Genomic DNA, 26,766 nt, shown 5'->3' on the forward strand with positions numbered 1-26,766 from the left:
TAGTACGTTATAATTTGGATTGTTTAAAATCTATCGTTTCGAATACTTTGAAGTCATCTATTCCTGTGATAAGAAATTTTTCTTCTGTTGGGTTTCAAAATCACATTTAAGTGTTGTAGACATTGCATTGATGACAGGTGACTCATGGCCATGTTCACTACAAAACCAAGGTCTGAGAGACAGGTCAACGTTAGTCCTGAAAAAAACAGTCCTCTCTCTAACAGCTTTTTTTTTTTTAAGGTAATCGCTGGAGATGAAAATATGAGAGAGAAGGGGAAAGGGAGGGTTGAGTCTCTCACTCACCCATCCCGCATGGGAGCACAACCCAGAATATAAGAAACCCTGACTCTCCTGTCTAAGAAGTGAAGGGAAAGTGACATGAAAGCAAAAGAAAAAGCCTACGCTGCCAAAGAATCTGGAAGCAAACAATTAACCTTGCTCTTTTGTTGGAGGCAGAGCTAAGACTAAGGCCTAATCTACACCAAGCAGGATATTGCATTATGAAAGCAGTATGACAGCGGTATATAAAAGGCAGGAGCCAAACTACTGCTGTATAGCAGTATTGAAGTGCACTGACAACCATTGGGGCCCATGGACACATACCATATACCGCTTTCATAGTGCTATATCCTGCTTGGTGTAGATTAGGCCTAACAGAAGGTTCAATTACTCAACTTTGATGTGATTGGCCCTGCCTTCACCAGAAGTGGGAGCTAACCCTTTCTTCCCTGCTCCACTCCCTGCTGACTGAGAAACACCTGGTGTATATCAGCAAAAGATAGGTATGTTGTGTGGCCCATGGGTACATCACACTAACCCAGGCTCCATCCAACATATGCCATGCATTTCTTGCTCTTGCTGTAGATTTATTTGCCTACTTGAGGGCAACTTGTAAAATTCAACACTTTCTCTTCCATGATAGGGGCTCATTGAAAGGATTGAGGGATTTGCAAGACAACCAACTCTAAGGGAATATTATGATGCAAATGCTCAGCTCACATGAGCTGTCTCTGCTCTCCCCAATACACTGCAGAGCCCCCAGGGGTAATTAAAGTCTGCTGCAGGGATGTTATCATGTGTCCCACCCACAGGCTCTCAGCTATGTTTCTAGCTCCATAGAAAATCAAGATGCAAGAGTTGATGGATGGGTACAGAGCTTATGCTTTGCATGCAAAAGGGAGCCAGTGTGGTGTAGTGGTTAGAGTGTTGGTCTGGGAGTTGGGAGATCTGGGTTCTAGTCCCCGCTCAGCCATGGCAGCCCACTGGGTGACAGAGTCTCTCAGCCCAACCTACCTCAAAGGGTTGTTGTGAGGATCAAATAGAGAGGATTATGTATGCCGACTTGGGTTCCTTGGAGAAAAAAAAGGTGGGATATATGTGCAATAAATAAATAAACAACAATCCAACAACATATGGAGGCTACAAGTTTCCCATCTCCACCCCTTGTCTATACAGACTGGCAGTGAAATGCACAAAGAAATGTGTAAGATACACAAAGAACAATACTACTCTTCCACTCTTCTTGTTCACTTCAATGAGGGGTGAATGGAAAAAGTAGACCTATTTTAATATGCAAGAAGGAGGCTGCCATTTGAGTTGTCTACTTCAGACACTAAATTGTTTTGGGCTGGCCCAGTTTCCAATATGCCACAGAGTCGTCTGAAGTTGACAGTCTGCAATGATCACGGCTCTAAATTGGGGTTGGTGACGATTGACTCCCTGCAACACTGTTTTAAACATTGTTTTTACCCAAAAAAAAAGACATCCCTAATAGTTCTTTCTTGAAAACAAGCAAAATTTAACTATTGCAGTATATTTACCTGCTCCCAGCAGGGGGTTGGGATGAAAATAGCCTACAGATCTCCAAAGGATGCTCAGCGCTACTCTAGATCTTCCTTTACAGGAAGGCCTTTGGTCATTTCTTGGCGTATTAAGGAGTTTTGTTTTTACTGTTTCGGTTGCTATGAATTTTTAATAATACGTTCATCCTGAATTTGATGGGACAATAGGTTTTTCAATTTACAAGCCACTTCAAGAGCCTGCTTTTTATACTATTCATATTAGAATGAATCAATGAATACATAATTGAACCCATTTATCACAAATAGAGATATTGGTGAGTCTATAAAGATATAAGTGATGTGTTTTCTTTTCTCCACGCAGGCATTGTGGGTCATCTTGAATCCGACTTCTTGGTGAATCACTCAAACAACTGATTTACCCTGAGCTTGGTAATGAACCGTGATTGCTTTTACCCACTTCCTGACATGCCAAAGAGAGCCAAGTAACTCAGCCCAAAAGATGCTTCCAGAGGGAAAAAAGGAGTGTTGTTCTCTCAACACTCAACACTCTTCCACAGAAGTATTATTGCTCTCCATCAAAACCACAAACAAGCTTGAGCAAAAATCAAATCCATCTTTTAAGAAGAGGAAAAGCTAGCTTAACTACTATTTTTCCTCCTTTCCTCATGTCTTTCTTTAAGAACTTAAGAAGAGCCCTCCTGGATCAAACCGAAGTCCTATCAGGTCCAACATTTTGTTTCCACAGTGGCCAACAGGATGCCTTTCAGAAGCCCACAAGCAAGGCATGAATGCAATACGTCTTCCTGCTCAACTTCCCCAGCAACTGGTATTGAGAGACACTGCCTCCAGTATTGGTGGTCATACATGGCCATTATGACTAGTAGCCATTGATACCCTTATTCTCCATGAATCTGCCCAATCCAGTGGTGGGAAACCTTAGATCCAGGGACCAAATCCAGTCTTCTTGGGACCCCAAATGTAGCCTTCCAGGCTTCCCCATATGGCCCCGCCCCCTTCCTCCAACCACTGATCATTCTGTGGTTTCCCAGCATTTGTGCAGTTTTCCCACCATTCTAAAAATGTGACAAGCCTCTCCTAAAGCTTATTTACTGGAAGAGCTTTGAGTTACAATATTTTTCATTTATTTATTTAGTATTTTGACATGGGCAAGGTTAAGAATGCTGGGTGATGTAGTCTAAAACATCTGGGTGTCTCTAGGCTGAGGAAGGCTGTTGTATATTCTCCTTTCTGAACGGTGCTTGCAGATATCCACTGCACAGTTCCTTAGCATCTGCCTTCATGACAAAAATCTATGGCAACAACTCTCTCCAAACCTGTGGGGATACATCCCACTTAGAAATCTTTGGTATGCTTGAGCTGACACAGCCCAACGTCAAAAAGTTTGAATCACTGATTTAGAAAGCTTCTGTTTGCATAGCACTGTGCATGTTGATGGATAAGTAAAAAAGCTTTGCAATAAGAACAGCTTGGAAAAGGGCTCTCTCCTTGACCCACTTCTTTGGGGCATCTTCTTTTCAGTGCCTCTGAACGATGTTCTTTGCATTGCCATTGAGGGATGTTAGATGACAAACACATGCTGTCGTGATCACTTCCTAAATACTAAGACCAAGGTGCAGTGCATCTTAGTTACAGAAGTGCAGTTCACAGATGCCATGATGCTCAGCTACTCTAAGCAAAGACCCTTACAAAACCTCATGGACAATCTTCCTTCGGGGTGCTCCATGTCCTCCCTCAGGATTGGCACTAAAAAAACACCTGTACTTATGGGGCAGAGCATTTTACATCAGCCTGTGGTCATCCTTGACAATCCCCTTGCAAGACTGCAACCCAGGCATCCATATGGTCTCTTTAAAACTGACAAGATGAAGCAAGTTTCACTTCACCAAATCCATTTCTGCACCATTTCCCACTTCTTTGGTAACTTAGAATTCATAGGAAGAGGCCTATAAGGCCATTGAGTCCAACCCCCTGCTCAATGCAGGAATCCACCCCAAACCATACCTGACAGATGGCTGTCCAGCTGCCTCTTGAATTCCTCTAGTGTGGGAGAGCCCACAACCTCCCTAGGTAACTGGTTCCATTGTTGTACTGCTCTAACAGTCAGGAAGATTTTCCTGATGTCCAGCCAAAATCTGGCTTCCTGTAACTTGAACTTTTCCAGTACCAGGATGCAACATGCCTCCGACCGAGGCATGGACTCAGCTGCGAAGGATGAAATTCTCCCAACTCCCAATCAGAGCGGGCAAAGCACAGGAGTGCTTCAGAGCCAGAGATCGCCTTATGGGAGAGTCTCTTGGATACTTTGGAACCAGGCCCAGAATCCCCTTCTGGCATTCCCTTGACAGCCCTAAGTGGACCAGGACTCAAAGCCACTGAGAAAAAAAGAACAATCCAGGAAGCGCAAGAAAACTTGCATCAGTCCAAGGGACAACCAACACCACCACAAGCAAACGTTAGTGTCCTTCGCTCAGCCCCGCCATCACAGGAGGCACATTTTGTGGGAAGGTGAGAGAGAGCCTTCTTGGTGGTTATTATGTAATAAATAAATAAATAAATTGCTCCCAGCCTCTGGAACTCCCTAATAAGGGAGGCTACATTGGCTCCCTCTTTGCTGTCCTCCACTGGTAAGCTAAGCCATTTTTTATTCAACTTTTGTCATGTAAGCGGGTCCGTGCTGAAGTAAGTTGTATTGGATTGGGTGCTGTTTATATTTCTTTTACTGTTGTTTTTTAATTGAGTTCTTAATCGATTTGTTTTCATGATTGTTTTAACTACATTTTTAAACATCTTGGTTGTATTACTGTTAGCTGCCTTGATCACCATTTCTTGGGGGAAAGGTGGAGTATAAATCAAATAAATAGATGTATAAACAAACCCATCACCAGGGCCTCAAGAAACCTGGGATAAATAAGCAGCGCCAGAAGCAATTCTGAGTACAGTACAATGTTAGCTGTTCATATTACTGTCCCTTTCAGATGCTGCAAGAATTAAAGGAAGGGGCGGAGGCCAAGGTTTTCCCAGGCTTTAACATTACTCTTTGGGACTATGCCTGGTCATGAGCAGGACATGTCCTACAGCTCCAGTCTCTGACTCACATCCTCTGTCAAGAGCAAGATAATACCTCCCATTATAGAAAATTGACTACAACGTAAATGGTTAACCACAGTCATGTATTACTCAAGGGGTAACCAGAGCAGCTAATAAACTACATGAGGCTCCCAAAGAATTTCAGATACAGGTCCTGGGCAGTTCAACACGATGAACAGAAAAATAATTTAAAAATTGGGGTAGAGGGGAGAGAGAGAGAAAGTTTGTAGTGTGTATGCAAGGTTACGAATGCAACAGAGCAGATTACCTGAACCTGCTGCCCTTCAGATGTTAGGATACAGCTTCCAACAAGCATGATGGCCAATGGGAAGGCTGCAATTGAGCGTTCATACATTTCCTCCATCATCTCTCACATCTCTCACAGCCAAGAGGAGGAGATTGCAGCGGCATTATCGAGAGCCAATGTGGTGCAGTGGCTAGAGTGTTGGACTGGTAGTCGGGAGATTGGGGTTCTAATCCCTACTCAGCCATGGAAGCTCACTGGATGACTTTGGGCCAGTCAACGACTCCAACAACCCAACCTACTTCAAAGGCTTGTTGTTGTGAGGATAAAATGAAGAGGAGAATTATGGGTTCTTTAAAGAGGAAAAAAGGCGGGATATAAATGTAATACAAATGTCTTATAATTTTGTTGTGTATTTTAAACGTTTATGGTTTTGTTCCCCCTCCCCCATGTATGTTTTAAACTTTGTAAGGCCGCCTTGAGGCCCAGCATTGGGCAAAAGGCGGGATACAAATAAATATAATAATAATAATAATAATAATAATAATAATAATAATAAAAAAAAAATAAAAAATAAAAAATAAAATAGAAGGTCCCTGGAAATTACAAGCCAAGTTACAGGGGCTTTGGGTAGGTGCAGAGAGGGTGAAGAGAGATATGGTGATGGCCACTAACTCAGATGGCATCAACTAGTGATGGTTGCTAAATTCAACCTCCATTTCCAGAGCTAGTATACTTTTGTGTACTAAGTATGCTGGAATACTAGAGCAGGGAAAAGCTGTTGCCTTCATCACCTGCTTGTAATCTTCACAGAGGAAACTGGCAGGCTGCATTGCATAACAGAATCCTTGACTAGATGGAACTTCAGTCTGATCTAACAGAGCTCTTCTAACTTTACAGCAGGGATGGGGGAACCTCCAGTCTGCAGTCCCCAACACATTACCCATGAGGAAACGCAGCCCTCAGGGAAGGAAAAAGTTCTTCATCCCTGCTTTACAGGAATAGTAGGGTCTGTGAGGTGCTGCTGTGGAGGAAAAGGAGGCAGCAGTAGTGGTCATGGGTCTTGTCCATATTCATATTTTGAATATGCTGGGCTGCAATACATGTTCCCAATTCCTAGTCTCCAGCATCTTTTTTTTTTTTTTAGGAAGCCAGTATGCACAGAAATAATCAATCTTTCCATTCCCTGGGTGCCAGCAAAGAAGACCCAGACTTCCAGGCAACCAGAGTGCCTGGAGTTTTCAAGATCTTGGATATGGTGTTCTTCAGCTTTTGGAATGTTTTTGTCCATCCACAATGTTATTCTAAAAAAAATAATCTCTTGCACTTTAGTTTCAGCTGCAGTTATAATATATACTTGCCAGTCTTTCGACATCCAACAAATTGGCAGTAGAAACAAGTGGATAACAAATAGGTCATGTAATGGGTATTTCAGTCACCAAATACTGGATATCCATTCAGCTATGATTTTGATAGTCTCCCAGCTTCATCCTCAATTTGGTATGCTTCATTAAAACTTGCTTGCTACTTTTTTTTAACATTTTGGATGGTCCAAATAATGGTGTTGCCCAATGTGGATTTTGGATTCTGTCCCCTTGAAGTAATGATCTGTGGTAACTGGTGCCAACTGTATCACACATTCAGGTTATCCACTAAGATTAGCATGCCATATGTAGGCTTCCTCAAGAAGGAAACCAACTCCCAGGTCAAAACTGTGCAGTATAGCTTGCCAGTGTAAACAAAAGTTGTGTACCAGATGTATGTACTGCTCTACAATAAGACAATCCCTTGTCATTATATATTTGGCTCAAAAATATCCTGGGTGAGATTCAAAGGGCAATATGTATGGCTTCTAAACATGTACCATGACGCCTTTGCCCCCTGAACCTGGTTCCTACCCAGGCCCACTTCCAACGCAGCAGAAGCTGCTGCTAGAGGAATGAGAAATCAGGAAAACTCCCATGCATGTACCACAGTAGCTAGGCACACTCATAGGATTCTTTGGACCTAGAGTTATAAACACAACGGAAAGCAAGAATAGTATTCAAGCTACATTGGCTTTCTGTTGTTTTATTTCCTCTGTTGAAGCAAAATGGAATGGATTGCATTGATAATCCTTTGTTCAAGACAGACAGAGATAAGTTCAAGAAAGTACACAATGACTGACAAGAAGTAGGCCCTAGAAATGTTTGGGTCAACCTTTTCACACATGCTTAGACAAATCAACATCCAAGTATTTACCTTCTAGCCTATATTGATACCTTCAATTAAAAACAAGTAAATTATTTTATTTCAGAAAAGATCAAAGACACAATAAATGATTCAGAATCAGCTACTGAGAGGAGGCAGTTCCTGCCAAGAGGGCCAGCCCTCAAATACTAATCTGCATTTTCAGCTAAAAATGATGGCCTACATGGATTTATTTATTTTAAAGAAAACCAACCCTCCGAAATCTCTTCTGTATAATGTTTGAATATGTTATACAGAAACATCAAAGAATCACAAACAATATCTTTTCAGTTTTGCCATGTAACTGCAAACAGTTCCCAGCACAATATTTAAATAAAGAGGAGGGGGGAGGGAGAAACCTTTGCAGCAAGCAAGAGAAAATAAAGGCAGCAGACAACCCTTAGAAACACACACACACACACACACACACAGATGGTGCAATGCTACTTCCAAAAACTAAATTTTGTAAGAATATTGTCACAAGATGAAGTGTTAATACTTACAGTTTTGTTTTGTCTTAGCAAAGACTACCAAGTATATAAAGGTGATCTCATGTAACCCTATGGATTTCAGCTGACCCTTGGAAAACAAGACTCAATGCAGAGCAACCATCCATATTCTCCCCATCCTATAACATGGACTAGGGGCTTCTAAAACCGACATCTACAGCCAAACACAGAACCACTGTATATTGATATTAAGCACAACACAAAGATGGTATCACAGCACACTTTGCTCCCTCATGCAAGCTATTTAATGCCCTGTCAAATTTGAGAAACACAATACATAATACCTGGTTTAAAATCAAATATTTTTCAGGCTTAACAGATCACATACGACTTTCAATACACTACAATTTATTTCTTAAATACCTTATGTCATCTGCTGCACAATCAGGAAATAAAGAGGTTCCTTAATGCTTGTGTCACCCTCTAAATGCAGCGAACCCTGCCTGTCACCAGCCTCCATGGAACTTACCCAATCAAAATACTCCCAAGGCTTTTAAGATTGTCTACTTTATTCCGCTTGAATACAATGGACAACCTAAATTTCAAACTGGATCAGAACACATTTTCCCCCTAACTGTTTATCCTCCATCTTTATTTGTTATTTTTCCATGATTGCAGATTTATAATTCCAACTGCCAGCCAGGACACGCTGGATTTTAGTAACATCATAATGCACGTAAAATTCCAGAGTTGCTGATGATTTCCTGTTTTAGGAAGTCACAGTTTTGAGCGTAAGATACCCCTAGGCAAAAATGTTTAGTGCTCCAATCTACTCTGTAAGAGCCTTTGTTCTTTCCTTTGCCACATTCATTATTGCTTTCTCCTACCTCCCCCGCTCCCTTTCCCTTGGAGCCTTCAGCTTCAGTATAAAATGCAAAATGCCTGCTCTAATCTAAGCACACGTTTATTTATTTTAAAGAGGTAAAACAAGTCTTATCCATTATCTAATGATCTGAAGGTTTGAAGTCAGGAGGAGACAGTTCTTACCAGCTGATGCATTGTCCATCCGGTTTCCTATTTGTATGTAATTAATACCCAAGTATTGCAATTCATCCTACTGGCAATCCACTGGAGTCCTACAAAACCTTTAAAATACATCCCCCACTACCAGACTGCAAAAAACCTTCAATACAATAATTTAGTAAGCAAAATGCTTAACATGTTTGGCATATGTACACCGTCCTAGTTATGTAGAAATAGATGGTCTGCCTCAAAATTCCTTTGACTTACAAATAATGACAAGGTTACCTGATTGGGCCAAAATAAAATGGAGGGGAAGATAAGAAATAATCATTTTTTAGATGATTAAGATGGATATATACAACTTTAAAGGCCAAGTAATACAAAACAGCTCCCTACCATGTGATCCACAATTTATGATTTTCATACAGAGGCCTGTTCTCGTATGATTTAACAGTGGGGAGGGGGGAATGTCTGTAAGGTATACCAAACAAACGCAGTCTTGTTTGCCTGGCCATCAATAAGCCTTTATAAACAATAGCCTTAATCCTAATAAACCTGGATGACTTTAATAGCATTTCCTCACCTAATTTACACCACTGTTTATTCACCAACGTGCCTGGGTGTGCAATCACAAATTGCATTCAGGCTTTGTACACATGTTATCACCATGCTATTGTGGTCATACTCAAAAAATACCATCGCTCACCTTGTGTACCTTGACCTGTGACAGATTTTTTTTAAGCCAATGATCAGCTATATAGCCACAGATGCTTAACCACTGCAAACCTGAAAGGGTTAAAGGCAGCCCCAATCAATAGGCCTACAAGGAAAAAAAAGGAGAGTATGCCTTTATAGCCTCTTTTGCAAATGTATTCATGCACAATTCCACAACATTGTTAGCTCTTGGCCTTTAACAGAGACACAACATACACACACACTTAATATATATTTTTCCTGAAAAGAAACCCACAAGACAGCATCCTGTAAAGAAAACAGCCTGCAAAGCAGTAATCCTGAGTCACAAACAATAAGCAGAAATACAGATCGTTCATTCCATTTTTATTTTGTTCAGCTTAAAAAAAAAAAAACCCACACACCTAGATACACAAGTGTCCCACCTAGAAAGCAAACATATATTTTTTCCAAAAGGGTGATAAATCTCAGCTCTTGTCCATTCCTTTAGTAAAAGGAAGAGGAAAAAACCAAAAAAAACAAAGAAGGCATGAAGCAGCCAAAGTAATCGCAGTTACTGCAAATATGTACATAGATACACAGAAACCTTTATGACTATTACATTAGCCACATACCAGCGCTGTGTGTCTAAAGTGTGCATTCACATATTGTTAGGGGATGGTATCTTTCTAGAAGATCCTCTGCTTTTGGCTGCCATGGAGGGAGGAAGCTATCCCACTGTAGCAGCTCAATGACTGCATTGTGTTCAGGAGCTGATCTGCCTCAAACCAGTTTCAGCCGGTTCTGGTCACCCTACATAAAAAGCTATGGCAACCCTCGCTGAGTTGCCAACAAATCCTGAAAAATCAGAGGGGCTCGGTTGTTTTCTTCTGTGGTGCGAGGGCAATTTCTGTCCTGTCATCCCCCCCACCCCGTTTTCAGTCACAGCCCTCTGATACACAACCCCCCACCCCACCCCAAAACAGCATTCTCCATGACAAGCATTTCCCCTTGCCTTTTTCCTCCACAACTTACCTCCCAGAACCTGGCTGAGAAGCTGTGTGTGTCTGAAGCTAACAAAGAGAGACCGCAGTAAAAAAAAAAAATCCTCACAGGATCTCCTTTTGCTGCACAAAGGATACTCGGCCAAAGGACCAAGAGGGTGACTGCTAAGCAGTGTTCCCCCCCTTGTCTCTGCTCCTCAAGAGGATGAGATGCTCCTAATAAGTGCCATAGCCCCTATTGCCCTCAGCACCTGGCCATCTGCAGAACAAGAAACCAATCTGAGCATTTGTGTGTGTGTGTGTGTGTGTGTGCGCGTGCAAAGCATTCTCTCTCCCCAAAATATTGCCTATTCCAAGACTTTTCTAACCACCCAAAGCCATTAGCACCATACATGTAAAATAACTGGTTGTGTGGCGACACTTCTCATTAGAAGGTGATCTGAACGGCAAGGCCTTTTTCTCACCTACACAAGTCTCCTGCCTCACGAAGTAGTATCTGTCTCTTTCTGCATGGAAGTTATTGCCTAAATACAACACAACGCAATGTTTTATGTGCCTCACCCAGATGAAGGGCCCATGCTTTACTTTTAATTGAAGGAACAGAGGAGGAAATTCAGCAAATGCAGCTTTTCTCAAGTTTAAAAGATTGTCATGACAAGCTGCAAAGTCTGTAATTCCTTCTTCCAGGAGCCCCTAACCCAGCCAATGTGCCAACTTTCTTGAAGGCAATTTCTATATCCTGTACGAAGATAACATTTTAACATATGTCCTTCTCCCCATCTTTCCTTTACAATTTTAACTCAAACATCTATGTCTTCTCACCAAGATGGTTTTCAGCTACAACCTACTCTGTACTCCAGGGCTGGGCAACTTGTGGCCCTCCAGATGCTTTGTGGCCTACAACTCCCATCATCCCTCACCATTGGCTACACTGGCTAAGGCTGATGGGACTTATAGGTGAAGATATCCAGAAGGCCATGAGTTGCCCACCCTTGCTATAATCTCCCAACAGCAGTGAAGTTCCTTAACACATCTTTGTACATTTCTGTAACTAAAACCTCAACACAAAAATAACTTCTCAAAGTAGTCATCTAAAAATAATTATAAACTCCTTTCTCTCCTTCCTCTCCGTGCATTTTTACCACCTTCCCTGAACTTTGTACTTACTTGGTTAGTTTGATCATTCAGTGTAAGAGCTTTGGGACTGAAGACACCATTTTGTTAAAGGCCTATTACCAGGCCTAAAACAGAGCCAGAGCCCATGGCAAGATTTACTATACACTACAGTGAAAAATACGATTATTTATTACTCAATATAAACAATTTCCATTACCCTCAATCAAATGCAGCTCCTAAATATATTACCTTAATCCTTTATCCCATACTTCTCTTTCATATTACAATGGATTCTGATCCATCAGCTGCCTTTCTGGTGAAGTTGCCAGCCCAACCTTTCATTCTAGTGGCTGGCTCTCATACCACAATAAGATATGGATCACACAGCCACAGGAAGACTGATCACACAGATATTTCCCATGCTACCATCCTGAGACTTTCCCATGATCCAGCCCACCTATGTCATCCAAACATTCATATATTCTGGTACAGGATGGAAGACAGGCATAAAAGAGTGGCTTTACAGTGGCAACTATTCCACAAAACTAATGCAGTTCTGGACCTACTTTCTCTCCATAGTAGTTTCCCTATAATCGCCCCAGACCAGGCCCTAACCATGTTTTCTCTATCACACTCACTCTCATCTCCTTCCCTCCACCATTTTCCTTCTGTTCCATGCTAAGACCCCTTCCTCACAATTCCCTAACCATTATCCCTCCAAGGTAACTATCATCCAGTGATTATTAGGGGAGAGACCATTGCTCAGTGGAAGACCACATGCTGTACATGCAGAAGGTTCAACCCCTGGCATCTCCTGTTAAAATGACCAAGTAACAGGTGATATGGAAGGCCTTTGCTGGAGTCCCTAGAGAGATGCTGTCAGTCAGAATAGGCAGTACTGGACTGGATGGAGAAATAGTCTTACCTGCATAAAACAGCCTTGTATATTCATATGCTCTGTACAGAGCTTCAGTTCGTACATTATCTTGGCAACATAGCTGACATTGAAAATCACATCTGCGGTGTACAAGATTCAACATACAGGAGAAATATGTGCAAGCATAAGCCACACAAATAGCTTGTTTTTCCCATACCAGTGCTACATCTCCATCACAGCTACTGGTATGAGTTGGAACCAAGCCATCCAGCGGAACCATGTTAGAGCAGTACCTAGGGAGGTTGTGGGCTCTCCCACACTAGAAGCATTCAAGAGGCAGCTGGACAACCATCTGTCAGCAATGCTTTAAGGTGGATTCTTGCACTGAGCAGGGGGTTGGACTCAATGACCTTATGGGCCCCTTCCAACTCTACTATTCTATGATTCTATGTGACAGCACTGTGACATAAAGCCCTAACCACATGGAGGTTGGATTTTGACAGCAGCTGCCCTACCAAGGTAACATTTTTTATTACATTTTATCCCACCCTTCCTTCAAACAGCTCATGGCAACATACATGTCCTGGTATCAATTCTGTGGGATAGTAACCGACAGTGATTAGCTCAAAGTCACCTAGTAAGTTTCATGGCTGAGTGGAGATTAGAACCTGGTTCTTCTGAGTTCAAGACCAGCACTATTCATCACATGTGGACAGTCTTTTAGAGTAGATCCAGACAATTCAAAGACATGTGGCTAGAAGCTTGGTCACCTGTAGCTTCTGATTATATGGTTAAGCCTTGCATTGCTACTCTAATGCAGATCCTCAGAAACCCAAGGAAACAAAAGGCTGCCCATGCTGACATTAAGTTTGCAGTCACAGGCTGCAGATGGGCAGTCACAGGTGCCAGCCATGCAGCAGGTATATCCACACAACCACCAACACAGATTGGAATCCCCACTTTGCCCATATCCTTTTACTACCCTTCTAAGTAAAATGCCATCAGTAAATCCTTGTTTACTAAAGGGTGCAAAGGAGAGCCAGAGGTAAAGTTAAGCAACCATACCCATGTGCCTATCTGGGTATGCAATTCCTGGCCTCTGGCCCTTTTCCTCTGTGCAGCTCCAATGTAACCAAGGCTACAAACCTATGCATGATTACCTGAGAGTAAGCTCCATTTTACTTTTGTGTGTACATGCATAGGATTGTACTGCATAAAGATGATGCTCTAAGTCAGGGTGCGGGAGGCAGAGGAATTGCCAGTTTTGAAAAACAAGGGACTCAAAAGCCACAAACAACAGAGTCCATTGTACAGGACAGTGCTAGTTCTTATGTGCTGAACAGAGCTGCAGGGTTTTGCATACAAGAGATGCCCACTTATGGGGAGGGCTGAGGCGAAGAAGGAACACGGGCTTCTAAGAAATTTAAAGAGCGCCCTGTAAGATAAAGCCTGAAAGAGACACCAAGCAGGCCCTCCCCTGTAAAGGATTTCGTCCCATATCTGGCTGCAAATAAAGCACTTCCGTGGGCAAAGAATTTAACACGCATACACAGGCTCAAAAAAGAACAAGCTTTAGAAATCTAGCAAGCAATAAAGAGTCTCCCAACCTTGGGACTGGAGATGCACCATGACGGGAACCCTCCACCCTAACCCGGCTCTGAAATCCTCAGGATCTGGTAGCTTCTCCGCCAGCCACGATGGCCTAATCTTCGGCAGTAGTAGCAGCAGCAGGCGCCTGCCCATTCCCGGGCGAGCGCTCTGCAGGCATTCCCCGGCTGGAAAAAGCACCAGCGGCCTGCCTGGCTGGGGCCTTTCCTAGATTTCCCCGGATCCCTTTGGGCGGAGGCTGCCGCTGCTGCAGCCCCCCGGCTGCTTCCTCGATGCCGAGAAGTCATTGCAGCGGGAGCTCGGGAAAGGAACAAACGGCTGGTGCTTTTTCGTGTCGATTCCCCCCCCCCTCAAGACACGCCGCTCTTGCAATATCCAGAGGTTGCGACGGAGGGAGGTGGGCGACGGAGGGGGTGGGAAGCTGCAAAAATCATGATGTATGGCTCTTTCTCTATGTGTATGCGCCAAGCTAAGGCTTTTCCTATAAGGAGCTACAGCAGCCAGGCCCCACCAGAGTGGACGGAAGGAAGGCAAGGAAAAAGAATAGTTATATCTAAATATATATATATATTTAGATCCCCGACTCCCCACATTGCATGCATACTCCTCACCCCCATGCAAACAGACCTGCTGCTGCTGGTAGCCTTGGGCAAGAGGCCAGTGTGCTGCCAACCCGGGGAGGGGCTGATCCTGCAAGGGGTGCTTTCAGGCAGACATGTTTAAGGGCTCCCTCTCCCTGCCAAAGGAGCCTGCAGAGGGAGGCCTGGCTTTAAAAGATGGTTGCACATAATGGCAGGCAGAGAGAGAGAGAGAGCGCGCGGCTCTTGCAGGGACGAGGAGGAAAAGGTGGGGGGTGGGGGGATGCTTCTGTGGCTTGGAAAAAGGGATGGAGGGGTAGGTGGAAGAGAAGATCTCCCCTGTGGATTCAATTTAAAACTTGTCACTGGAGTGTGAAGAAAAAGGAAGGGGGGAGGAAAAGATTTAACACCCCCCAAAAAAACCCTTTATTAGTGATCCTTCTGAAGCTTTCTTCTCTCTTTCTTTCCGCCCCCCCCCCTTAATAAATCAGGGATCTCCTCTTGTGGAAAAAACAGAGAAGACGAAACGAGTTAAAAGCCATTCCCTCTTTCTCTCTCTCTCCCTCCACCCCCCCCCCGGCATGTTTTAATTACAGGACCAGGAAGAAAGGAGAAGCTGAGGAAGGTGGGACCCGCCGAAGCTGCTCTCTGCAGGGGTTGTCGGGCTGGTGGTGTTTTGAAATCCTCTTCGTGAAACCAGATTGAACAGGCCTGAGGGGCATTTTGGATTGGCAAGAAACAAAAAAAGGAACGTGCTCGCTCCCCTTGCTTTGAATGAGACTAGCTGAACTGAAGCGGTGTCTGCCTGTGTGTTTCAATTATCTAATTTTAAATGCCTTTTAAAAATCATGAATTTGATATTTTACACCATAAGCTAGAAGTGTGTGTGTGTGGAGGGGGGGGGGATATTCAGGCAAGCAAGTCAATTCAGGCAGGCAAAGAAAAATGAACTTATCCTCAAAATGATAGTCCCGGGGTGGGGGTTGCCTCGTTTAAAAAGCTTTCCTTTAGCATAGAAAGTAACATTTTACAGTCGAAGAAACTAGGGTGTGTTAGAATGAGGGTAGAAAGATAAGGCATTCAGACATTCTGGCTTGAAATTTACTGGGGTGCATTTGTTAAGCATGGTAGCCTTGTCTTGGTTCACTCTTGTACAGGAAACCTGCCAGTATTCAAATCATACTTTGATAAGGCTGCCTTTGTTTTAGAAATAACTTACGTGGCTTAATGAAAGCAGAAAACTTTGTTTAAAACCTTGATATTTTACATTTACACCAATCTTTTTCAATTCTCCATGGAGATGAGGAAACAACTTCACTTTTATTTTCTTCGCTGGCTGTTTTTCAAGTCAGGCTACCTCTCTGGTAAACATCTTTATTTTTAGAATATCTCTGTATTCTCAGTTGCCACAGCAGCAGTGTCATTCAACGGTTCCACACAAAATGTCTCAGTGCTCAGTTAATCTGGGTGCCAGGTTTAAGGATCACGTTGCCATTTTTGTAATGGCCAATGCATGCATATTCTTTCTCAGGGACTCACTTGCGCTCACATGCATACACTCTGTGTATTAGCAACATAATACCATTGATTTTCCATTGTGTTATTGTCCCTCCCACTTGGTTAGCAAAGTCCTTTATGACTCTAGTATACTCATACCTTTTTCTTGACCAATATCTAAATGTTCTGGGCCTTGGCCTGGCCCAACACCACCATGAGGCCTACTTCAGCAGCAGCTGGAACCCAAGCACTTGGAGAACACCTACTCCTAATACCTGCCCTGAGCCCCATTTCTTAAAATAAATGAGCAAATTTATTCATATTTTTTTCCTGGCACTCCAGTACTGAATGGCTTCCAGATAATATCTTAGATTTACCTCCAATACTCCAGAAATTAAAATATTCCAGAATATTTTCAGGGCTGCCATGTTTTGGTGGCGGCAGCTATCTTTCCCACACACAGTGCTCCAGAGTACCACAATTTCCAGGGCAGTGTGTGTGTGTGAGAGAGAGAGAAATCCAAAATGGTGGACCAGAAGCTGCTTGGCACTGAAGAATGGGTCTCTAAGGCGAGGGTGGAAAGGAGGGCCCACAGATGGCACTTTGCTATGGATTCCCCTCCACCCTGGCCTTGGGACACCTGTGCAAAGTTAGATGAAAAATTATGCATTCATTTATTTAGTCTAAAATTTATGTCCTGTCCTTCAAAATGGTTATTCCTGTAACAGCATATTAAAAAAATGATGCAATCCAAAAAAAACCACCTCAGAAAGTCATCCTGCCATCTCTGATGCTTTGTTTCCCAGTAAAAGCCCCTTTCAAGTAATAGCTTCTTTTGGAAACTTATCTCAAAAGGTTTTGTTATAATAGGCTTAAATGTATGAAAGGGAAAAAATTCACACCTGTGGGAACTTATTTATCCAAACAGGCATGATAAAGGATTCCACACACCCCAGAGTACTAATATAGGGCTCACCATGACTATATAGTACTTGCTTAGTTCCTGCTTATCCAGGGAATCGCCATATAATCCTTCCTGACCATGCCCACATATACAAATTGTACGACGAAGTATACTGGTTGAAGCAACACTCCACAGGTAGATTCCCACTGCTATTTCAGTCACTGACTGCAACAGCTCAAAGAAATGCTATTTGGTTTGTGGAAATTGCAGCAAGTGTTTAATCCACGAATCCCCACTCCATACAGTACACCTTTCTCCAAGTTATCTGTCTGCCTGGGGGTGGCCAGGAAGGGGCTCATGGAAACAGTTTGCTACATGAAGATAGAGAACAAAAATGCAAAGCCAACAGGTAAACAAAAATGTGCTTTGATACTGATAAGTAGTTCCCAATAATATAAGATAGTTCCCTAGGTTTCATCAAGGAAAATCTCCCATGTATTATTTATTCAAAAACATAAATGCCACCTTCCAGCCATCATTTTGCAAGAGGAGTTATGTCTACAGCTCCTATAAGTCCCACCCAACACAGCCAATCAGGAATTGGGAGAGTTGTAGTACAAAATAACTGGGAAATACCAAATTACCTACCCCTGGTTTACATTTCATAACGCTTACCCAAGAGAGACCATATGAAGATTTTAGATGATGGAATACATGAGGCTTTTATTGTCCAGTTAAACTGTAAAGTTTGAATTTTAAAAAAGAATCTTTAGAGAGCAAAAGTTTTCCCAGTACTCTCATTTCACTTTGTAGAATAAACTCCTTGGTTTATTCGTGACAGCAATTTCTCAATATTAGCTGCATTTCACCTTTCTATTGCCCACCCCTGGCTATTAGTGGGCTGACAACAGTATAAGTTTAATTAAACTTCTAACTGGAAGTCAAAATTCTTCCCTACGTCTAGCGTCTCTAAAACTTATTAAAACAGCAGCAGACGTTGAAAGTTTAATTGCTATCTCAGGGCTTGTTCCGAAAGCAACCAGTATTTTGTTATTTATTTCCATGCTTATAGAATATATTCATTGCTGGTTGAGAGGCCCTGCATATGAATTTCTCTGAGTTTTGCATTATTTTCTAAGACTTCAGTAACTCTAAATAATTGGATGTCACGTACAATTTCTAAATGTCAAACAACCAACATTTTGTTGATCATCCTATAGCAAGCCCAAGGATGAATGGAGATTTGCATGTAGTAAACGTGTCACTGGTGCAGCCCACCTTAGGACAGGGCAGAACCCACTTGGGAGTCCCAATTAACTTGTCAAAATTAATGACAGCACTACTCCAGTGCTTTGAACTAATAGCCCAACAGAAGAATCTTAGTAGCAGTGCAGATAGTCCCAAATTTAATCCCTGGCATCTCAAAGCAGGGCTAAGAAAGACTCCTGTTTGAAACTCCAGAAAGCCGCTGCAAGTCATTAGACAATAATGTGTTGAATCATGACATAGCGTGTTGTGTGAACCATTCCTAACCATGGTGGCTACATAAAACTATGGTTTAAACATGCACACTAATTTGCTGCAAAAGGGTTAGTGGCCTAACCATGGCTTGGTGTTTTGTGTGAACAGGCACAATATTGGGTTTAATGGACCAATAAAGCAGCTTTCTATGTTCTTATGACTGAAAAGCTTTGTTTAACTTGTTAATTTATCTGTCAAACTACTTTAAAGGTTCATGAACAGAAAAAGAATAAAAGGTGGCAACACTATTCCATTCCATTTGGATTTACTGTAAGATGATGACAAAACTTTGGAACTTGACAATTAGGAGTCACAACCCATATGCAATTATTTATGATCTCTAAAACCCATAGAATACAAAAAGTGGAAGACAAGACTTCCAGGTGAAGTACAAAGTGTGGGTCATTACCAAGCCAGCCCTGGATTAACCTTTAAGGAATATAAGCATGTGCTTAGGGAACCAAGGGAAGGGGAGCACCACAGACCGGTACCATAGCTGTAGCCATCTAATTTTAAGGAATTCCAGATTAAAAATCGTTTTCAATAAATTTTTGCATTTTTCATCTTATAACAGTTTTATTAAAAAATGCATAAAACAGTGATGAAAATTTGTATTTTTTTCTGTTGCCCTAGTTATATTGCTTGCTGCTATTTAGTGTTAAATAATATAAGTATAAAACAGTTTATATTTAATATAGTTGTGTGTATAGTTGACATGAAGAAAACTGAGTTTTTAATGTCTTATTTCACCTTCAGCATTTATTGAGTCTTATAGCTTCATCACACCAGGGTTATAGTGTGCAATCACTGCGAATTGTGTGCAAAGGACTCCGAAGTTTTCCAGTATATTATCTGCTTAGACTGTGAAGTACTCCCGTGCATCCTGCTTTAATTGTGCTTTAAAGCTAAAAGACTTCACCTATTTTGCTACCTGTTTAGGAGTGAATCATTTGTTGTTTTCCGAGTGGCCAGGAGTAGGATTTCCGAGTGGCAGGAGTAGGATTTGATATGTTTAAAGTAAAAATTAAACAAATGCTTACATCTGCGTACATTTTAAAGATAAAGACATCAAAATTGGCAAAGTAATAGATATTAAGGGGGGGTTTAAGCATATCAAATTTGAAACGGATTGGGTCATCCGTTGATTTTTTAATGATTTTTTACATTTCCCCCCTTAAACCCTTTTCTTGGTATGCAAAGGATCTTAGGAGCGTTGCCGCCTGGGGTGTGATTTAGCTAACAACAACGACAACAGCTTTACGCTACAGGAGATAATTCGAGGGAAACAGGTACGTGGGATGAAGCTATTTATGTCTTGCTGGCTAAACAATGGAAGGGCCAAGGGGGCACCATTATTGGGCTGTGCTTAGGGCATCAGCTGGCCTTAATCCAGCCCTGTTTAAAGCCCTACATGGTTTGGGTTAAGGTTATCTGCGGGATCGCCTTCTTCCATACAATCTGCCCTACACACTCAAATCCTCTGGGGAGAACTTACTTCAGTCAGCCAAAACTAGGCTGACAACTGTTACCCAGAGAACCTTTGCTTCTTTTGCCCCCCCCAGACTGTGGAATGGCTGGCCGGAGGAGATTCGGCAACTTAACACTCTCTCCGAGTTTAAGACAGCTGTAAAAACTAGCCTCTTCTGGCAGGCCTACCCAGATGGTTTTTAAACCAATAATTTTAAGATGTCTTGATTGTTATTTTGATATTGTATTGGTTTAATATGCTCTTTTGATTACTTTTCTGCACTTGATTTATATTGTATTGTTGTACTAATGTTGTTCCCCACCTCGATCCAAAGGGAGAATTGGGTAAGAAATATTATTATTCTCAGTTAACATTGAATAAATTATAGAAAACTGTAAATAAATAATATAGTAGTAGTATAGATTAACCTTGCCAGGAAATCGCCAAGAGCTCTGGTGGAAAAAGAGACAACCCTGCAAAAACTTACGCTGAGCCCTCACCAGAACAATCTCTGGGTAGCTCCTTATCTATCATATTAGGATGCCCAATATGCTCTGCAAGGGGAATAGTGAGCACAACAAACAAATACGAACATATATATGTAAAACTTTTCTAATTTGTGGGAAGACGTAAGTGGCCACTCTGTGCAGGGGACAGACGTTTTGGTTTGACTTCCCACTGAAAAAGACAGAGAGCCTGTCTGTGTTGTTTCTGTTTATGAAACATACCCACAAAATCTGAAAGTATTCATCCTCATTGCAGTTATGCAGGGTCAGTGCATCAGAGCATCAATCAGGGTCAGTGCCAATGGCAAGGTCAGTAGGCAGTCCAAATACAGGGAGTTCCAGAGAAGAGCTCAGTTATCAGGACAATACAAGGCAGGAAGCTAGCACAAAGATGTTATTCCAGGACTTTGTGTCTAGAACTGAAGGCGTTTAAGCCTAAGCCTTCAGAGCTCCACCCAGAGCACCTGTACTACCTGAGTAGTAGTGCTACCTGAGGAATGGTCTACTCATGAACAGAGCCTTGTTCATAAGTATACCTTTACTCACAAGAAGTCCTTATTCCTCAGCTGGGTGCTTCTGAATCTGGCAGCCATCTGATCCTCTGAACATCTGTGCTCCCTGGGGCTAGGTGGCTCCTTAAATCTGAGACAAGGGTAACTCCATCTTGAGGGGAAGTGTTGAAGGCCATTTCCCCTGAAAGCCCAGGATCTCCCTGATTTGTCTCGAGGTCCCTTGAGACAGGCAGCTCCTCCACAATGTTTGGCTTGGCAGGGCTCCAGGTTATCTTCCGAAGAGGAGTCCTCCCAATGGAAGCTTGAATGAACATTGAGTTTAGAGATGTGTTGACAATTAAAAGCTTCATTTCCCTTCCTGCTCCCGCCCCAAATTTCACAATGTATAATTTGAGTACCTTTCTTTACTCATTTCAACTTTACAAGCAAATGTTTTCCAGAAACAAGTTATTGTAGTACAGTTACCGGGCTTTGAGTGCATGACTCAAACTCTGTGGGTATTAAGTGCATACACAATTAATGCCTGGTCTAATCAACCTCATCTGCTTAGGAAAACTTCAAAATGCCTTTTCTCCTGTTCTCTTTGCTGCGCCAGATGTGTGGTTTTGCTTCTCTTAATATGTATGAAAAATATGCCTATCATCACTGAATTATTCATTGCATACATGCCTGATTAGATAGTGGCTCATACTGATTAAAAGCGCACGGCTAGCCTCTTGCAGATGGCCCTGTCACCAGCTATTTAAGCCCTGTATGCTCACCTGCATAGAAACATAAAGGGAAATTGTTGGCATTGATTGTACACACAGGTCACTGTACGTATCGTTTATTTTAATGACATGTCATCTCTCTGCAGTATGGCCTGCACAATTCTAAGCTGCTAGGTATTTTGCTATTTGAAAATGTATGGGCAGCAACATGGAAGCTAGAGATACTCATCCAAAGGCAAATTAACCCTTCTCCCCATTGCTGTCTAGGCCCTTCCCATTACATGGTGGTGATTCTTCTCTTCTTCAAATTGTAAAGTTTGCACTTAGAAGTAAACAAAATAAATTGGTTTAAAAGGCAACCATTTCATAAGTAAATAACTTGTTATTGCATTACAACAATTATTTAAAGATGTGCGAATTCTTATGAATAATATGGTTTCTTTTCCTAATAAGTAATAAAGATATACCAATTTGATTAAAATTATTGGCCCCATTCACAAGACACCTTAAACCATGGCTTTAACCATGGTGGTTAAGCCAGAAAGCCAGGCTGTGTTCAGAAGACACCTTAAACCACAGCTTTAACTATGGTGAATAAAGCAAAAAGCCTTATTCACCATGGTTAAAGCCATGGTTTAAGGTGTTTTCTAAACACGGCCTGGCTTTCTGGCTTAACCACTATGGTTAAAGCCATGGTTTAAGGTGTCTTCTGAACAGGCCCATTGTATTGTTGTCTTTCCTCCTTCCACACAAATACAGCTTGTAGGTTTAGCCACAGCTGCATTTTCATATAATTTGTTCTCCAATTCTGATAAAGATGAGGTTGATCACAACTTCCCATATCTAGCCTTATGGCTCCTCCTAACTTGCTTAAATGGTGCTATAGCCACAGATCTTTACCACAAACCTCACATAAACAGACACAATCATGGATCATGTCAGTCAATGTGAAGTTTCTGAAGCCACGTTAACACGGTACATTGTCATTTTATTGTGTGCTGTTTTATCTCATTTCAGCAGTACATTAAACTCTGGCTATTCACCCAGTTTTATGGGACTTTGTGACCATGGTTCTAACTTACCATTGCTAGTTTTATGCTGCTCTTATTTATTGTATCCCATTCTGAGATCTTTCAATATACAGCAGGGTAGAAATATTTTAATAAATAACATTTCCTTCCTCACCTGGTGCCCTCCAAGTGTTTTGGACCTCAGCTTCCGTCAGCCAGCATGGCCAACAGTCAGAAATGCCTGGAATTGTGGACCAAAACATCTGGAGCAGACAAGGTAGTGCAAGACTGCCGTAAGGCAAAGTTTTGCAATCTCCAAGATGCTAGAGTTCAGAACCATGACCAGTCCATTTTATAGAACTCTGTGGGTTCTGTTTTCTTGTAAAGGGTGGAATATCAAAGACTATATCCCAGATCCTTCTAGACTGCCTAGCTTTGTTAAGCTCATTAAGCTAGGAGATAGCTCCTAGCATTCACACTCCCTTCAGGTGTGAAGAGGTGTTTTTTTCTGAACAGATATTTTGTGGTTATTTTGCACAGTGGGTCTCTTTGTTGCCTCACTTCTCGGAATCACAACAGCTCACCTATCAACTAAATGGATGGTTTCTTGCCATGACCAACAGGCTTTTACTGGACTCCTCCTTTAAGGAGGGTCCTCATGATGTAACTTCTGTTGTGTAGCTAGTCTGGCGGACCACCTCCTCTCAACTCCATCCACTTGACCCTGCAGCGGCTCTGGGATCTGTTAGTTCTGATTCTCCCTTCCCCTCTGAAAAGGACTGAGTTCCTGCTGAAAAAGGGAAGACAATCTCTGAGTCTGGGCCTTCTGTTCGATAGTCTCCTGGGAAGATTCTTCCCTGACTTCTGGAGAGTCTTGGAGAATTTCTCCACTGCTCCCTGTTTTGGCTGGCCTTCTGCTTCAGGCTCCAGATCCGATTCAGTATCTGAGACCAAACCAGGGAGCCAGGCCCTCATCCTGACCCTTATACTGAAACAGATCACTGGCCTATCTACTGTGTGAACAGGCTCTGTTATGTATGTGGTATGTGTGAGAACGCTTGTGAGTACTTCCATGTATTTGTGTGTGTGCATGTGTGTGCGCTCACATGTTTATATCATCTACGCTAACTGGCAGCAGCTCCCCTGGTTTCAGACAAGTGTTTTTACAAATAAAATGAAATAAATTTTACAAGAATACCACCAACAAAAAGCCTAGTCATTCAATGTGTAGAACCACTGACTTGGCTCCTAAGGAATAATCACGTGTGATCTGAAACTAAGAGAGGGAGGAATTGCTTGTGCAGAAGAAGCCTTTCATGTAAGTGGTGCGAACACCCAAAACCTCAACCAGGGTTTCCTAAGAGTGCTCATCATTTCAAGGACAGAACAGAAAAATAATAGCTGAAGCACTACAAAAAGAACAAATGTCTGCTGATAGTAAGGTTTCTGTGAAAGAGTACATCCTACCGGTTATTGTCCTTGGCCTTCTATCACAGCAGCTGTGAAACAGACTTTTGGAGTATTATATTCCAATGTTCCAAATAAGGTATGTTGAATTCATTGTTGGATGGGGGGGAGGGCACCTGACAGCTTTGCATGGATACATCTCCCAAAGCAAAGAGCAGGATGACATAGCCTCTCTTAAAAACCATCAGAACAGCCCTGTTGGATCAGACTAAGTATCTGTCTAGTTCAGTCTCACACAGCACTGTGGCCAACCTGATACTTCTGAAAAGCCCAGCAGAAGCATGGAGGCAAGAGCATATCAGCACCTCCCTCTCTCACTTCCTCCAACACTGCTACTTGCAAAATGTTTAAGGAGACAAAGATGCATTTATGCATCAGCACTGGTTAGGCCTCATCTTGAGTATTGCATCCAGTTCTGGGCACCACCCTTCAAGAAGGATGCAGACAAGCTGGAGCGTGTTCAAAGAGGGCACCAAGGATGATCAGGGGTCTGGAAACAAAGCCCTATGAGGAGAGACTGAAAGAACTGGGCATGTTTAGCCTGGGGAAGAGAAGATTGAGGGGAGACATGATAGCACTCTTCAAATACTTGAAAGGTTGTCACAAAGAAGAGGGCCAGGATCTCTTCTTGATCATCTCAGAGTGCAGGACACAGAATAATGGGCTCAAGTTACAGGAAGCCAGATTCTGGCTGGACATCAGGAATTTTTTTCTGATGGTTAGAACAGTACAACAATGGAACCAATGACTTAGGGAGGTCGTGGGGTCTCCCACCCTAGAGGCATTCAAGAGGCAGCTGGACAGCCATCTGTCAGGGATGCTTTAAGGTGGATTCCTGCATTGAGCAGGGGGTTGGATTTGATGGCCTTATAGGCCCCTTCCAACTCTACTATTCTGTGATTTTATGATCTCCATGATAATGTGGAGTGGTTTCCCTCTAAGTCAGCCACTGCTTGACCTTTTATTTATTCGTTTATTATTTATTAAATTTATATCCTGCCTTTCCACTAGAAGTAATGCTCATCAACAATAATAATGCTGTGCAACAAAATAACAAAGTTAGAATTTAAACATTAAAACTCATCAACTAGAAGCACACATCTGATCAAAACACATCAATAAGAAGGAAATAGCAGTCTTGTTTGTATGAATGAATATATTTTATTACAGTCATTGACCAATACCAACAGTACATTTAACAAACACTCTATACAAAATACGTTAACACATTAAAACTACCAACTTCTAGAGAGTCAGAGTTCATAACAGTTATATCTTAGAATAACTAAGATTGTAGTGCCTGAATTTGTTTTCCTTTCCCCCCTCCTCCTCCTCCCTCCCAATCCCCTTTCCTTTTGTGTCATGTCTTTTAGATTGTAAGCCTGTGGGCAGGGACTGTCAAGAAATACTTTTGTAAGCTGCCGTGAGAGCCTTTTTTGGCTGAATGGCGGCATAAAAATCCTTAAATAAATTAAATAAATAAATAAATATCAACAAGTCCATCTAAAATCACAGAGTACACTCACGGGCTAAAAAGGTACGGCATGTTATTGCAATTGCACAAAATTTAGCTACTTTATTAGTAATATAAGGAATCTTATCCGAGAGTAATAAGGAAATATAAAATTTTGCAGTTCTTCCCGGATATTTATATAAAATAGGTAGAATAAGATCATTCCCAAGATCCCGATAAAAAGAACAGTATAAAAGTACATGACTCACCATTTCAACATCCCCGTTATTACAGGGGCATAGACGGTTTTGGAATGGTATTCCCTGGAATTTCCCCTCCAAAAACTTGGAGGGCAGAACATCGAATCTGGCCAAAGTAAAAGCTTTTCTATAATTAGGGTAAGTCAGATAAGCACTTGACTCAAAGGTCTTATTTCTTAAGGGACTGGCATAAGGCAATGAGCTGACATGCTCTTGCAATACAATATCCCAGATTCTCTGTTTGACAGCTGCCTTGGCATTTGAATAGCCTAAAGCTATTAAGGCATTGGGAGAAAATCCCAATAGAGATAGCTCCTTACCCAGATACTTTTTCCATTTCGATTGAAAGGAGTCCAACAATATCAAAGGAGCCAACCCAACTGGTAAGAATGTAAGTTTCAACCAATAATTTATCATATGCAATTTGGTACGGGCTTCAATGGGAATTAGACCAGTCTCTAGCCACAAAGCAGCATTGGACACACAATGAGGTATTGAAAATATAGTTCTTAGAAATTTGGTCTGAATAATTTCTAAAGGACAGAGGTTATAATAGGCATACAGCTGAGATCCATATAGCATTTGGGCAATAGTTTTGGCCACAAACACTTGGATTGCGGAAGGGATATGTTGCCCGCCTTTAGTCTTATCAGTGCTCCTTCGTGCATTTGTCACCACATGATTTATATGAGTGAGCCATGATCCTGACGCATGAAACATCATTCCCAAATATTTATAGCTAGCAACC

General features: G+C 42.0%; 1 protein-coding gene across 3 annotated transcripts in view; it reads right to left on the reverse strand.

Moving 5' to 3' along the window:
• ZNF532 (zinc finger protein 532) overlaps window positions 1-14,901 on the reverse strand; it is a 57,484-nt gene extending 42,583 nt beyond the window's left edge. Inside the window, exon 1 of one of the 3 annotated variants that reach the window (XM_063128185.1) lies at window positions 14,760-14,901. The gene's annotated coding sequence lies outside the window, so the exon portion shown is untranslated. Of the gene's footprint in view, window positions 1-8,255; window positions 8,280-10,562; window positions 10,612-14,759 lie in introns of those variants that run through there. The other 2 variants (XM_063128186.1, XM_063128187.1) reach the window with 2 other exon arrangements.
• Window positions 14,902-26,766: the final 11,865 nt, after the last annotated feature.

The sequence above is a fragment of the Elgaria multicarinata genome, chromosome 6 (assembly GCF_023053635.1).
Source record: "Elgaria multicarinata webbii isolate HBS135686 ecotype San Diego chromosome 6, rElgMul1.1.pri, whole genome shotgun sequence".
NCBI lineage: Eukaryota > Metazoa > Chordata > Lepidosauria > Squamata > Anguidae > Elgaria > Elgaria multicarinata.